Source organism: Rousettus aegyptiacus, unplaced genomic scaffold, assembly GCF_014176215.1.
Source record: "Rousettus aegyptiacus isolate mRouAeg1 unplaced genomic scaffold, mRouAeg1.p scaffold_m13_p_2, whole genome shotgun sequence".
In the NCBI taxonomy this organism is placed as follows: Eukaryota; Metazoa; Chordata; class Mammalia; order Chiroptera; family Pteropodidae; genus Rousettus; species Rousettus aegyptiacus.
In genome coordinates, this window is record NW_023416295.1 from 15,630,772 (window position 1) to 15,647,423 (window position 16,652).

The window sequence follows — 16,652 nt, forward strand, 5'->3', positions numbered from 1 at the left end:
AGTAGGATATATTCTTTAATTTTATTTTACTTCTTCCTCAAAATTGTTTTGGCTATTCTAGATACTTTGTCTTCCACATAAATTTTAGAATCATCTTGCTGATGTCTGAAAAAAAAAAAAGATTACTGAAATGTTGTTTGGCATTTAATCGAATTAAATCTATTGACAAATTCAGTAAGAATTGACATATTAAAATATTAAGTGCTTCAACCCATGAATATGAATGTTTTTTCTTATTTTTGTTTTTTAAATATCTCTCAGCAATTTTTTTAAGATTTTTATTACATAAGTATTTATAATTTGTTAATAGATATTTTATTGTAAATGAACTCTTCAAATTTCATTGTTCAATTGTTTATTGCTAGTAAGAGGAAATACGATAATTTTTAAATATTGACCTTATATTCTGAGACATGGCTAAATTCACTTCTTAGTTCTAGTGGCTATTTTATAAATTCCTTAGGATTTTCTACATGCATGACCATATTGCTTTCAAATTAAGGCATTTTTACTTTTTCCAATCTGGGTGTCTTTCATAGCTTTTTTCTTTTTTTCTTTTTCTATCCTTTCTTTCTTTCTTTCTCTCTCTCTCTCTCTCTCTCTCTCTCTCTCTCTCTCTCTCTCTCTCCCTCTCTCTTTCTTTTTCTTTCTTTTTTGCCTTTTCGTATTTCAGCAGAATAAATTATTTTTAAAATAAGTATAAAATGAGCCAGTTTTGTTATAATTTGTGACTCAAGAAGCCAAGCCATTTAAACCTGCATCTAGAATCCAATCGTCACTGGAATTTTAAGGACAATGTCCAGAAGTGACAACTTAACAGACTCATTTATGTACCAGCTTTGTCCATTCAAGCTTATAATGCAGCAGTAAGTATCGCCAGATCCCAAGACCCTGGACCAAGGAGCACATAAGCTCCAAGTCACTTCCAGATTTCATTCTGTCCATTCCCACCTCCGTTTCTTTTGTCCGCACTTTTTCATGTCTCTCTACCAGTTTCCTTTTCCTTGACTCTCCATTTCTCCTTTCCTCCACTTTCCCTTTTCCTTTTTATTTTCCCTTTCCTGCCAATGTTTTCTCTCTGTCTCCTCATTCAGTTTCCCCAGACAACCACTTTCCCAAACCCTTCATTTCCCAACTCTTGCTCATACTCCAACTTGCAGGGTGTCACATCGCTTTTCTTTCCACAGCTGGATCCTTTCTTTCTCACTGCCACACCCGAAGGGCTGTCCAGTCTTTGCTGTCCTAACCAGCTCTCTCTTACTCTCTCCCGACCCCACTGGCAGTCTTCACATCTGCGGGGCAGGCTGGGAGACATTGTTCTTACTCTTCTGCAAAGTCTTCCATGGTCTGAAGTCGCACCGACGTGAACCCAATCAACTTAAAATTCCCTCCACCCATTCTTTTAAATCTGATCTTTCTAACTCTACGAGGATGTGATTCTCACGTCTTGCAGAGCATACATGGATCCATTACATCTTGGTGGAGCCTGGGAATCTACTTTAAAAAAAAAATCTCTTCCCCTCCAAATAAATTTGATGCAGATGGGATGCAGAGCACGTGTTGAAAAACACAGATGTGGGAAAAGTGGGGGAAGGAGGGAGAGCGCTCTGTTCAATGTGCTGCAAAACGAGTTACGAGGCCTGACATCTACTCACACGTTCATCCCACCAGCGAACTACCCAGATCACTTACTCGTACCTCAGATTCTCATATGGAAAATGGGGCTAATAACCTCTATCTACTTATACGTTTTATAGAGTAATAATGAGACTCCAATGAGTTAGTCTAATAGCTTTTTCAAAATATACGCTATTGAGAACATGCGATAATAATATGTAGATCTCAAAGCACACATATTTACAAAACTTTCTTTATAACTTCAAAAAAGCTTTTGAAACCACTATAAATTAAAGTCTAAAGAAAGGAAGTCGAAACGGCTTCGTATATCTCTTAATATTGAGTCTAGGCTATTAGTATAATCTCTCAAAGTAATTTTAGACAAGTGACTTAAGGATCTTATGAAAGGCAGATTTGGCTCAGAGATGTGGGCAGAGAGTCTTGAGACATTGCAGTTCTAATGAGCTCCCAGGCGAAGCTGATTATGCACTTCAATGAACCACTCTTTGAATAGCGAAGGGGTTTTTGCTCTAACTAGAGAAGTTGGACAAGGGTAGAGTGGGTTGCCAAGAAAAGGTGTGATTCATTTTGGCTCTTGAGAGAGGGTGGAGGGTGAGAAAAGAGCGGAGTTCGGACTCTCCAGAGTCCCATTCTGGAGGAAGTCATGGCACTGGCATCAGAGAGGGAAAGTTCTGTTCTGAGACCAGGAACATGGAGCAGAAGAAAAAAATAGGGGGCTCTGCTTCTCCCCCTTCCTGAGGAGGAGCAAAAGTCAACAGACAGGGTTCAGAGTCGACAGGGCTATGAAGTCGCAGAGAACACAGCATTGAAAGCCCAGGACATTTTAGTTTTAGAGGGAGAGAACTTTGCAGTGACCAGGCTGCGAGGAAGCTCGAATGTCCTAGTGGATAGGCTAGCATTCTTTACTAAACTCTTGGAAAGAGTCTTTAGACCTTTTTGCATATTGCAGTGAGATATGCAGAAAAGTAAGCATGAGGTCTTTACATGAGGAAGAAATGCAAGCATCGATGTTGGCTCCTTAATTTTTTGCCCCACTCTCTATCAGGTCAACTCTACTGTTGTCTATCCTGTGTCTTCTGGCTCTGGTTGGGTCCTTCCAACGAGAGGCACCAGCAGGAGAGATTACAGGAAGGGAGGAGAGAGCTTGGGGTATTTATTTCACGGACAGCTGCCTGATGTACCATGTGTTTGTGGCAACCATCTCCTCTACTGAAAGCCACAGCTCCTGCCGGTCACTTCGCTGCTACGGCTTCTACCATCATGTCTAGGTTCTGGAAACCAATACTCCCGAAGAACCCTTTCAAGCCTTTGTGTGCTACCAGCATCCCACCATTGCTAGCCCTGGGTTGCTTCACTATCCTTTATTGATTTCCCTTAAACGTCCCATACTCTGTAAACAAACCCTTTATTAAACTCTACTCTGTTAGTGTGTTTCATTTTCGGACCTATTCTGGGGAGTACCCTATACTTAAATGGCTGTCACGGGAGTGAGGATACTGGAGAGATAGGAAGAAATAAAAGCTATCAGCCTTAGTATAGCTTGAGTAAAATGGGAAGAAGCTGAGGCTTCTGAGAGATTTGGGGTTAAAAAAAAGAAGCAAGATGGAGCAATGACCTGTGAACGTAGCATTAGCCATTCAAGCCCTCTCATCTCCTACTGTTTCCGCATACCTCATCTGCTACTCATCTTTAGAGAGCTGAGTGTGAGGCCTGTTGAAGGCTGAGAGAATCAACCTCCTGGTTTCTCTCTTCATTACATTGAAAGTCCATGGTTCAAGCCCACATTCATACTCTTTGGAAGGAGAGTCAATCTACAGGGTCTTCAGGTATGTAGGTGAGTGGTATACTTTCTGGAAGCAGTGGATGTAAAACTGTCTGGGGGGACTGGTCACTTGGAAGACCCCAGAGACAATAATTAAAATCTTGAACTTTGCTGCTTAAGTGCCTGAGTTGGAATCCTAGTTCTGCTTTTTCTTGATGTTTGATCTTTGGCTCTTTACGCCATGTTTTTAAACATTGACCACCTTATTAGTGAAGAGCTGATTATTATTAACCTATCTGAAACACTGTGAGAATTAAATAATATAATCCATGCACAGCATTTAGCACAGTACTCAATGGAATTCAGCCAGTATTCATGTTATTACTGTACTGTCATCAGCAGCAGCAGCATCATAATCGTAAAAATGATGCAGATGATGATAAGGATGAAGACACACCACGTTCCCCACAAGTCCCACCTAAATTCCGTAATCTCATTTACCCATTCTGCCAAAATTGAAAGTTTCTTCATATTATTCTGTCCTGAGCCTCCAAGACAATATGGTCCAACCTGCTCTGTGCCTCAGATTCCTCAAGTTTCGAAGGAAATTTGGGGCTAGAGAGTGGAGTGCATGCAGAGAAGAACCTTGCATCACCTAAGAAGGGTTTCCCAGGAACAGGGCGAGAGCGGCAGAGGAGAAAGCAAACAGGTACGAAAGGAAGGGTATAGGAGAAAATGTTTTTTAAAAAGTGGATGAGGAGTATGTTTCCTCTTCTTTCTAGGGCCAAAACCATAAATTTTATCTCATTAAGATCTTCCATGTGTACCTGTAATAGTTCCCTTACTTTATGAGTTGTCTATGCCAAAGAAGCTGGACGGAGGCCTTGGACTCTTAAAGTTACACTCCTCATCCCAATGTCAAAACACCAGGGTGAGTAAGTGAAAGGAAATTGCTGTCAGAGACCTTCGCTTTGGGGTGAGGACACTTCCCGTAGGTTGAGCCAGCTGACTTTCTCAGCCCTAAATTCATCCTGGCTTGTCCCTCCAGTCTACACATCTGCACATCTGTACATCTGGGAAGTTCAGGAAAGAACCGAAGTGAGATAAGATGCTGGAGGGACTCCAGAAGACTCTAAACTTCCGGTGTCCTTTTCTTGCCTTTCCCAGTCTGATGGACTAGCTTACCTCCTTCAGTGGCCACAGCTTCCTCTGGATGCAAGGCAAGAAAGCCCTGTCCCCCTGAGGATGCTCCCCTGAGAACACTCTCCACCGAGTTTCCAGTACAGCGACAAAGAGAGTCGACTCTGTACAACGCGTCACACCTTACAGAATGGCCAAAAGGATTGACTGTGATAAAGTGTTTGATAGGGGCTTTATAAAATACACATTACAGGTAACATTTACGCACCGGGAAACTGAGCCTTCGTGGGATAAAACAATGTAGCCAAGGTCACATAGCCGGCAAGTGGCAGGAATATGATTTGAACCCGTGTATCCCAACACCAACTGCTGTACTCTTCCCTCTTCCTCGCCCGCCTAAAGGTCTCGCCATGACTCTTTCTCATCTGTGTGGCTGGATCTTCCTTATATAGTCCCCTCTTGGGTACTCGCTACAGACCGAAGGTTGTATTTATCTTTTCCTGTTGGTTTTATTTTTTCATCTGGCTAATAAGCCTCATTAGGTAAAAACTTACAAAAACAAAAACAAAAACAAACTTCACCTGTATTCTTTCTCTCTCCAGCAGACTCAAATGCACATCTGCGAGTTGATGAATACTTTGACCCAGTCAGCCAGGGATACAGGAGGCAGGACACTTCCTTCTATGACATCCAAGAATGATATCCCAGCAGGTGAGAAAGAAACTTGACTGGTCTGGAAAACCTGCCTTGGCCGATGTAGACAGTGAAAGCCAGAGTGAAATCATTCCACAAGCCTAAATAAATGGAAACTAAAAACCCCTGCCTCGTCCTTAGATTCGTTTTTACTAGTGTGTTCCTTGGAATGTGAAATTAAAACCACTCTTTCTTTTTCTTCTCCTCTCCTTATTCAGCTTATTTTCTTCTTCCTTGTCTTCTCTCTTTCTCTCCTTTTATTTCTCACATTTTTTCTCATGCTCTTTCTGCATTATTCCTTCCAACCAGCCATCACCACTCAAAACTAGGTGCTTAAGTAGTGCATATGAAAAGTCCTCACCTACCCCTCTCAAGCCACAATGACTAAAACCTTGAGAGTGAATTTCAGGAAAACCCGAAACCCGCTATTTTAATAATTTTTTCAGATAGATCTTGTTTTTGTCGTTGCTTCTGTTACCACTTTATAGTTTCAATCAATCATATCGTCTTAGGACTAGAATTAACAAACTTTCCGGAGAACATGAGCTCGTCAGTTTAGGGAAGACAATAAAATCAAATGCCAAGTAACTTACATCTATCTAAATATTTCTCATTTCACATACAAAAATAATTATTAGTGTAAGGTTTCATTGAATAAGTGCCACAGGGCTAGAGAGAAACACACGTCTTCTCTAGGCCAGAATGGAAGGATCTGTGCCTTGGCCATAGATGGTGAGCGGTTCCTGGTTCCTGGTCCATGTGCACTCAGGTGGAGGTAGTAGTGGGGATGGTGATGTTGAGTATGTAATTAAGGATGGTTCATGGTCCAAGTTCAGAGCGATGGGGCCCACAACATTCCCTCTATGTCCCCGCTCTCTTCCCACAATGATTAGAACACCGTGGAGGGAAGGGAAGGCAAAGCAGTACAGGGCAGTGGACCTCCACCGGCACAGTCAGGATCTCAGGTGACGTAATCTGCCCAGGCTGACCCCTGAAGAGGCTGGGGTTAGCAGCTTGAGACAGGAAATAAGTGTGATGAAATGTCTGCAAGAACGCAATGAAGGGCAGTCCAGGAGCACAGGGCTCCTGCTGGGCTCGGTCAGTGAAGTGCACAAAGTGCACAGTGGCCATGGCCGCGTAAGTGCTCAGTGATCCAGGAATGGGAACCGGACTAGCACGAGAGGAGACCAGGAGGACTGAGGACTAACGGCATCAGGTGAAAGAAAAGGGGATGACGGCTGGGAGAAACACCTTCTGATGCACAGGTCAAGAACCTTTGAATAATTGTGGAGAATGGGAGAAACACCCAAAGAATCCAAACGGAGAGATGTTTTTCTCAATTTTTGAAATAAAAATAAGAGTTGGTTCCAGAAAGTCAAAATGTGTAAGCTTGACATTAACAATGTATACTTTGAATTTATCTTCCAGACACCAAACAAGTGATTGATGAGCTTTTATAAAAGTAATTGATGATCACTGAGAACCAGATACACTCACTAACAAAACCTGAGGAAGAAAAGTACATGTGTTTTAAAAAATAAAAGGTAGATTACAAGAATATCATCAACATGGGGTAATAAGATTTTATCACAAATTAATATAGGTGCATTGATACATATACATATGTATACATACAGGCTATTTATGTATAGATACATAGAAGCTTTGTATATCTGGGTGTGTGTTATAATTATTACACTAGATACAATAGAGATAAATAGGCTGAATAATAAAAACATTTAGGTACGGTTTTCATATGTACATAAAGAACTGTTAATATTTGACTGTATGCTTTGGTTCCCTTAAGGAATGGAGGAATATCTGAAGTTGGAAACATCTTCCTGTTTATGGAACAACAGAAACTCAATTTTGACAATTAATGTAATTGGCTACAAGGACATAGTGTTGGGTACATTCTTACCAAACATCAATATCATGCCTCAGATAAGAAGCAGAGATTCATTTATGAAAAGGCGGTATCTTCAAATGAAAAACTCAGTGATTTATTCCAGGAATATTTTAGGATTCGGAAGAGGATTACCGAGATTGTTCAATGGTAGTTTTCACTTCCCATAAACAACACCACAGCAAACAAACACACATCGAGAAACCCTGTGAAGGAGCCTAAGCATGGTTTTCAAAATGATTGTGTTGAAGTGGTTGTCTCCAGCTTTGCAGACTAAAGCCTGGGTGATGCTGGTTAACGACTCCCCTGGATCAGACCGTCACAACCCTGTCCAGCTTGATGCTCAGTGTCTCACTGAATATCTCGCTTCCTTGTTAAAATACAAACAAACAAAATGTGGTGTAGTCAACTGACATCAACTACCTAGAGTCAGAATTTCCTCAATCTTCATTTGGAGAATTTTCAATATTTATCCCAGAAGGTAACATTGGACAGGTAAGACAGAGGACATGAGTTCTAAAAATAGTTTCCAATGGTTGATATGAAAATAATTCAAGCTTTCTTAGCCACAAACTAATATTGAGCCCAAAACATGACTTGGCTACTAGGAAGGAAATCCAGGCCCAGGCAGTACTAACAAAAGTATGATTACATGTTGAAGGGAGGGGATAGGTTTAGCACTGCTAGACCTAAGTTAAGTTAGAGGTGCCTCATTTAGAGGAGATATTAACAAACCTAAACATATCTATAGAGGGTGGCCAGTCTCGTTATGATAGCAATGGAAAGGAATTGAAGAATATAGGAATGCTTAAGAGGAGGGCTGATGGTGCCTTCAAATATTTCAAGGGTAACAATAATTAGGTATAATTAATAATCATTATTAATATTACTATTATTAATTATATCTACTAAAAATGAGACCTGCCTCATAAGACATAAATTCTTGTCACTGGTAAGTCTTTAACAGATATGTGGTCCTAAAATATAACACGTTTCTTTTATTTTGTTCATTACAAAACAATAACACCAATAACTGATGCTAACTATGTCCCAGGCACCCTTAAAGTAGTAAACCATTTAATCCTCATGACATCTTGTAGCTCCATCTTAAAGATGAGGAAGGTGAGCCACAGAGAAGTTATTAATTAACCCTTAGTCCCATGACTACTCAGTGAATGAGTTGGGTTTCAACCTTTCTTCCTATCTCCGTATATCCAGTCTCTGGGGATTATTTTAGGAGATAAGCATTATTCTCTCTAATTTTCAGAGGAAAAACTTGAAACTAATGTACTGGATTCTCAGACTAGAGAAGCACTACAGCATGAAGGGACCTTATAAACAGGTTAGTTTGAAGAAGATAAAGTCAAATATAGAGGAGGAAATCGACTGAAAGTCTTTCTTAAAATCACCCAGCTAGTTAGTTTTCGAGCTGGGATTGGAAGCCCAATTTTGAATTCCCAGTGCAGTGCTCTTTCATCGCCTCATATCGATTCTCATGGTGAAGAGCATGATGCAGAGTATCCTTGCCAAACAAAGAGGATCGCCAATGGGGCCAACGATGCCCCTCCCGCCGGGACATCCAGAGGGGGGCAGTGTACTAGAGAACATGGCGATTTCATGGAATATAACACATGCTCCTGCACAGAGAGAAGAGACAGATCAATTGGCAGGAAATGAACCCTAAAGGCTTCGTTTGCACCCTACTGAGCTTGAGTATGTGCTGCACAAAGGTGTCAAGGTACAAAAGGTGTGGCTGGTGTGACCTAGAAGTAGACAGAAGGAAGGCAGAGCCATGGAGAGAAGGAGGATTGAATTGCGATCGAACTACGTCCCCATGTGACAATTTACTCCTAAAGCCTGACATGTTTCTGGCACCATCCTAACATCATTTGTACGTTCCAGACTTAATTTGTTTGTCCAGGGTAAAGGGTGATCCCAGACTTATCCAGAACAGAATTAAAAGCTTCCCCATGCCATCCACCTACCATAGGCCAAAGTTGACATCAGCTGTTCTGCCTGCCCAGCATCCCTTCCCCTGGGAACAGCAGCCTTGTGTCCCTGAGGTGAGCCATCATGCAGTTTTGAGAGAGGCTGCCCCTAACCCCTGGCTCTAGGGTTGGGTGCCTTGATGAGGCTGGGCTTATTCCACTGGCTGCTATGAGCACCTCAGAGGAGGCCCCATGAGCCAAGGTGGGCCAGTGAGAACCATCCCCAGGACTTGGTCTAGACCTCTTGCAAAAGAGGCTTTCTCTTTCTGCTTAGAGTTTTTTAAGCTATAAGGTGATACTGCTAGAAGACACCCTTGCCTGAGAATGGAGCTAACACAGAAAAAAAGCAAAACAGAGTGAAAGAATGTTGAGAAACTAGTCATCTGTGCCCCAAACCAGTTGTACTCTTGGACTTTTCAGGGTCATTAACCACCCTGTTTTGCTTAAACTAGTTTGAGATGGGTATCTATCATTGCAACCCAATGAATCCTGACAATTTTGATTTTCCACTATTAAATCCAGGAGTGAGAAGGGATGTGTCTGTGAATGGAGGCCTCCCTAGGATAGCCAACGTTCCCAATTCTCACTGCCGAGCATTTCAGAGCCTCCATTATCCCAATGATATCGGGGCTTGAGGAAGTCTTCTTCACCACTTGTATGAGTTTATGTGAGTGTGTATGTGTAACAAACTTAAACAGATGAGAGTCTTTGACTCTTTTTTTAATTAAGGCATTTCCAAAAGGAATATTGAGTTGGACTCTATGAAGTGTGTTTGAATATGTCAACCCTGTAACCAAGGAGCTTATGCAGAGGAAAATAATAAAAGTTTAAGACCTTATGCAAAATAGACGGAGTTTCTCTAGATTTTCACATATGATGTTGGGTTAGGCAGGGTGTTAGCATGAGAAAGAGCAATGGAAATATTCTCTAATTTGGTGTTAACATGGGAAGCATTTAAAACTATGTCTTAAGGGAAGGGAGGGACACTGTGACAAATGGGAGGGTGGAGGCAAGAGGGGGGACATTGCAGAGAGCAGGCTAAGTCATGCGCACTTTCCAAACTGAAGGCTTGTGGTTTAGAGGTCATTTCACCGCCAACTCCGATTCCCATATTTCCCAGTTTCCTACTCCCCTCCACAGGGAAGAAACATAATGCAAACTGGACTCAAGATTGGTATTAACGCACTTAAGTATGTTGACTATAAAATTAACAGCCCCTGAAAAGGAAAAGACGTTCTCAGGGGAGGAATCAGCAGAGTGGCCAATTTAGCCTAAGCAAGTCATCCTAGAAGTCTCCACTGACTCTTTGTCCTGTGTTAGGGTTTTCCTGGAGCCCCTCAAAGCATGTATGGGGTGAGCACAATGTGTTTGATTTCATTTTATCTTCTTTATTTAAAGCAATTTCTGACCTCAAAAGAACACAAGGTACACTCTCAATGGCTCAGACATCATAAACTCCAATGACTTGAAATTTTTTTCCATGATCAAATGTTATGCTGAGCCCTACCTCACTGATGAGGAAGAGCTCAGGAAGCTCTGTAGTACCCCATGGTTAGCATGTGGCCCTACAGAGACCCTTTACTTCAGTCGAAGAGGTAGCTGGCATCTTGCTTTGTAAAAAGGGTGGCTGACCCAGAGAGCCAGCGGATGATTTTCCTTCATTTTCAGGATGTCACATGCCCACTGAAGCTACTTGGTCCCCACACTGTCCACCCCAAAGAAAAGAAATTGTGTCTGCTCAGGAAGAAATAACTCAAAGCAAAAAGTAGACCCCGGGCTATTTGTCCATGCAGTGGCAAACATCTGGTCAGTGGGGAAAATCCTCTCAATTCCAGAGATGATGTCTAACATAATACCTATGTGGACCTTGCTCTTGATTTTAGAAATTTTAAGGTAAATGTTTATAAATGGAGCTCAGTTAACTGGTCGGTGACCCTCAACCAAACTTCCATTAAATATATGAAAAGTTCCATAATTTAATGAAATTCTTCCATTGATGCACAAATTTTTGGCATTACACATATCAATGATAATTCACTTTACTTCCACCCCATTTTATATTTACCACCCGTTCTAACAACCACACGTAATTCCAGCTGGACTGATACAGTGTAGCCGAGATGTTTAAAATTTCAGATGAAAAGTTTTCTCCGTGATGTCAACAAGGGTTAGATTGAATAGGTTTGAAAGCTGGAAGGAATGGAATAACTGAAATAGATCACTCTCGTACGTGAAATTATCTGATTGGGAGTGGAGACAGTGTTTCAAATGTACAAAAACAAGCAGTCTTCTTTTTAAAATATTGATAAATATGACCATCTAAAAATGTTAATATCTGTAAATTAAAAGTAACTTATCCAAAAAATTAAAAAATAATTCGCAAACTAGAAAAAAATGTTTGCAAGAAAATGTTGCAAAAATGTAACAAGAAAGACATTTATAAGTGTAAAGAGTTCTTTCAAACCATTAAGATGAAAAGGCTTGAGAAAACAGGGCAAAGGATGCAAGTAGTCAAATCATAAGAAATGAAATGAAAGTTCCTTAACATATGGGGGAGAGGGATGGGGGAGTTCAAAGTCATTTATAATCACAAAGCAGCAAATTAAATTACAATGCCCTAAAATAAGCCCTTTCATACAGAATGGTGTGAGTAAAAATTAGTATGTTTTCTGGATGTTGATTTGATAAATGCTTTACAGGTGGCTTTAAAATGTGAATGCGCTTGACCCTGCAAAGTTGTGTGTGATGGAACACTTTACTAAGCAGGTCAGTGACCAAGGGTGAGGCTACAGCAGCATCACAGAGCCTGCTGACTGTCCTAGCACTGCACCTCACCCCTTGAAGGACAAGATTGCTGGCCTGGAACTTTGGAATTCTCAAACCAAGGTGGCTGTGCCTTTGGTATTCTTGCAGCTGGAAGTGGCAGAGGCTGGAATTTGACTGAGACCTGGTCTTTGGGAGAAGGGAGGAGCCCTAGATTTCTTCTGCCTTGACCCTCTCAGTTGACAGATGAGCAAGGGGGTGTGAGGAACAACCTGACCAGTGACTCACAGTAGATTTATAGCAGAGTTTGGATTCGTGTCCAACCCCTAACCCCAAACCCAGGCTCTTGCCAATCTTCAGCCCAGTATATTCCATTCCAACTAGCCAAGATTCTGAATGGTGTGGTTCATGGTCCATCACCTGGTTTCATTAATGAACATTGGTGCTTTGTAATTACCTGTCATAGTGTCCACAGCTGTGTTTTTTGGCCCTAGTCACTTCTGGTGGGAAATTAACAGGGAGGGTCCTGACCAGAGGTGGTCCAGAGGTGCCGCTGCAGAGCAGAATGTGCTTGGGCACGTTTTCTCCCCATATGAAATCAGAAGTCCAAAGTAACAATTTTAAATATTTGTTCCAAATCTATCTCTCCATTAAGTATTTTCTGAAAGCCTTGCAATTTTTTTTAAAATCATATGTATGTGAGCTTTACAAAACAGAAAGTTTTGTAAAGCTCACAAAGATTCCAGAGCAACTGTCACCTAAGTATGGATTCAAAAGCTAACTCGAAAAATAAAACGGGAGGTTAATGCATTTTCTTCAGCTGAAAGGAGTTCAAATTAAAACCCTTGAACCCTGTTGTAGGTCTAGCTAGCTGCATTTGGCTAGACCTGGGGAATGAATGGTCATGAAGAAAGGCAACAGAATACTTCAGATCGGTTTTGTGCAACAGAAACATCATATGAGCTACATTTATGGTATTCAATATCCTACTAGCCACATAAAAAAGAAAGAGGTAAAGTTAATTTTAATAATATTTTATTTTACCTAATACATTCAAAATATTATCATTTCGGCATGTAGCCAATATAAAATTATTAATAAAATATTTTACATTTTTCTACCTATCTTCAAAATCTGGTATTTATTATATACTTAGAGTACATCTCAATTCAAATGTTAAAATCTTTTTAGAAACTTCTGATCTATATTTAGAATCCATAAAACTTATAGCTGAACCATGATCAAGTTGTTTCAAATATACTTAAATGCTCTCCAATAACTGAAACACATCAGTTTTTTAAATTAGAAATTTAAACTAAATTAAAAATTCGATTCTCTGTTTTGTTCACCACATTTCAAGTGACTATTGCTACCACATGATGATCTCTGAGTCATTGACCACCTCACTTCATCTTTAGGAGAATATTTAGTCTTCAACTCAAAGCACCGGATTATCTATCATAGTGCTTAGGGAAAGATCATAAGATTAAGAAAGACTGATCAGTTTTTTAGTGGTGAGGGACAGAAGGGGACTAAAAGAAAGAATGAGGGTTGCGAGACTGGGAAGGATCAGACAGAAACGAAGATCAGCCATCTCTCTGACCCCAGGAAAGCTATTGTCCCAACAGAATAAAAAATAGGTATAAAATATTTGATAAATATAAAATTCCTAAAGCCCCAGCCCTCTGTGACAAACCAATGCTTACATTCTTTAATTGTAGGCATAAGTCTCTACTTCTAATAAATTATAGTCTAAGAAAATCTGATCTTTGAAAAGAAAAATGACTTTTAAAACTCTAAAAGAACTTTACAATGAGATCAACTACATGGTTTCTTTAAATATTCAGCCTGCCTGTTATATTTAGACTGTGATTAATGAGGAAAAAAAATATTGACACCCAACTTTTCAAGAACACACCTACTGCAGAAAGCAAAGAACACCTGTTGTTGATTTTATCTTTTGAATCTTAATTTCAAAAGTTGTTTTCATAGCTAAGGCTTTGCTTACAGAATGGTTCCACCCAATGCTCTTGGGCTTAAGACTTTGTAAATGTGGCTGATTGCTTAAAAGCATCTTGCCTTGGGCCTCAGTGTCCAGACAATTACCTTAATTTTCTACTCTGTAGGCCATTTCAATAGTAGCAAGTGTATATTCTGCCAGAGAAATAATTTTATTTACCAAATGTTGACATTATGTCATTTTGACTCAGATCTTCTAAGTATACTGAAACTTTCCAACCGTATAGAATTTTGCATTTGAATTTTAATGGTTTATTATTTGCACGTTTTCTTTACATTCATTCACATTTAGACTCTCTGTTAAGATCAACCTCCGAAGTTCAAGGACCAGATTACTTTGGCTCATTTGGCATTCTACTCCATGCCAATGGTACTTTAAGAAAGACTTCTTATTGGAATGGAAGAGCGAGAAAGGAAGTGTCAAAATAAAAGGGGTTGGCATAGCAGAACATCATTTGTTCAATAAAAGAAGTTGAAAAAGGAAACCAGAGAAAAAAGTGGGCAAATCCAGAGGACAATATTTGGAAACCAAGATGAACAGAAACTGCTTAATGTACCTGATATCTTCAGTTGTCTTCAGGTCAAGGCTTTCAGTCTCAGATCGGCCCAAGTCAGAGCCAGGAGTGGTGGAAAAAATAGAGAGTCAGAGAAAAAACAATATAAGAGAGAAAATTCCCCCTCCCCCCTCCATCCTTAAGAAGAATATTCATTCCCTAGCCCAAAGCACCAGATCATTCTGACATATGTTGATAAGGTAAGTTTAAAAAAAGCAAGCGATTCAGGAAATGAGCTGTCAAATGACTTCCAGACATGGATATTGTGTATATTCAAAAGCCCCACAATAGAATAGCTAGCTGTACATGCTTCTTATAAGAGACTGGGGAACCTTTCTGCTAAATTCATACAAAGTGGTGAGTTAATGGTGCAGGTAGGAATAAAATGGAGCAGATGCCAAGAGACAGACCCACACCTCCAAATACCACTGATGAGCCATGCCCCACCCACCCCATAAGCCTTCACCAGACCTCCCTGCATAGATACCGGAGGAAGAGCAAAATGTTCAAACAAGGAACACAGTGGCAATAACTTGAGATGGTTGCTAATTAGGGTAGAGGTGGAGGAAGAATGAAAAGTGGCTTCATAGTTGTCTTCCAATCTAAGTAGAGTTTCCAAAAGGAGAATATTGCATTTTTGTCTATTAATGTTGGCAGCTATACAACAAAAATGGTATTCGTTATAACGAGAAGAAATTGGGGCTAGGCAGGCAGTTTGGGAAAAAGAAAGATCATATCTAGGAGTAAAAATAAAAACATATTTAGTCCTGTCCATGCTACTGACCAGCTTCGTAGACTTCAGCAAGTCATTTCCTTTCTTGACTTCAATAACCTAACATGGTACATAGCTATACTACATATTTTCTACTTTTTAGAATCATGGGATTTTACCAGTAGTAATTTTACTTATCCAACTCTAATATAGTGCTTAAAATTGAAAGGCATTGTTCTAGACATTCTACAAATTTGACTTAATTAATCCTCATAATAGCCCTATAAGATAGCTAGTATTATTATCTTTTTTTTTTTTTTAACAGATGAAGAAGCTGAAGCACAGAGAGATTTAGAAACTTGCAACAGGTCACTCATCTAGTAAGTAGCAGAGCCAGGATTCACACCCATTGTGGCCCTAGCTTTCTAACACAGGAAGAATTCCATTCACAGGTATTCCCTGTGTTCCTACTGTGGCAAAGCAGTACCTGTCCTAGTTCTTGAGAGCTTCAGAGATGTGGGCCAAGAAAGCAGCACAGGACTTTCAGGTGCTCCCTTTCCTTCTATATTTCAGGGTAATTACCTCCTGGAAGGGGAAGTGTTAATGGCAAAACTTTCATTCTTCTTGGGATAGAAGCAAAGTCAGGCACTGCAGAGTCACGGGCACTGTAACTTCAGGAGAGAAGTTCTCTGAGATTCTCCCCTCCACACACAGCACCTACAGAGAACAGGTCAAGGACTCCATGACTGTTTCCAACACACTAGGAACGGCTTGGGAAACTGTGGCATGTTGGGTCAGGGCTTGAGAAGCAGAAAGCAAAACTCTGTGGAATCTCAAACCTTTTAGTCTATACTGAGCTTCCTGTCCACACATAGCAGTGGTTAAGGAGAAATAAGCTGTGCAAATGAAGAAAAGCAAAATACCTTTCAAACGGGAAAATGCCAACCCCAAAAAAGAAAGACCCCTCTACTCTGAAATATCAGGGAAAGAGAGAGATGACACAATCATACCACCAGGGGCAGGACTGTCCTCTTCTAGGTCTGCTCACCTACCCACAAGGTCTCACCTACCAGAATGTCCAATGTCTTTGGCCTTGGGACTTAATGACAGAGGGAGAGGGGATCCTGCTTTGGATCATCATGCCATGTGATGCTGTCTTTGGGCAATTACGTCAGCTCTCATCTTTTTGAGATATTTCCCCATGGGCAGGTTGAGATAGGACCAAAGATAAATATTTGCCAAACATTTATGTTGTGACATTTTGACTGAGCTCTTTCTTATACACTAGACCTTTTCTTTGAGGGTAACAATTGAAATAAAAAGCATTGTTTGGAATTGAAGAGACTCTGAACTTCTCCTAGTCCCTCTCCCACCTCTTTAAATGCCCCCACCTGCTCACTCCCCTCTCCTACACAGGGCCAGGAATTCAATCTGTGAGGTGATTTTGTGCCCCCCTCTTCTTTCACCATGTGTGGTG

General features: G+C 40.5%; 1 long non-coding RNA gene across 2 annotated transcripts in view; it reads right to left on the bottom strand.

The window, feature by feature from the left end:
- Positions 1–14,509, bottom strand: part of LOC107516785 — a 52,533-nt gene extending 38,024 nt beyond the window's left edge. For both annotated transcript variants that reach the window (XR_001598377.2, XR_001598376.2), the window contains exon 1: positions 14,467–14,509. This is a non-coding gene — a long non-coding RNA (uncharacterized LOC107516785). The remainder of the gene's footprint in view (positions 1–14,466) is intronic.
- Positions 14,510–16,652: the final 2,143 nt, after the last annotated feature.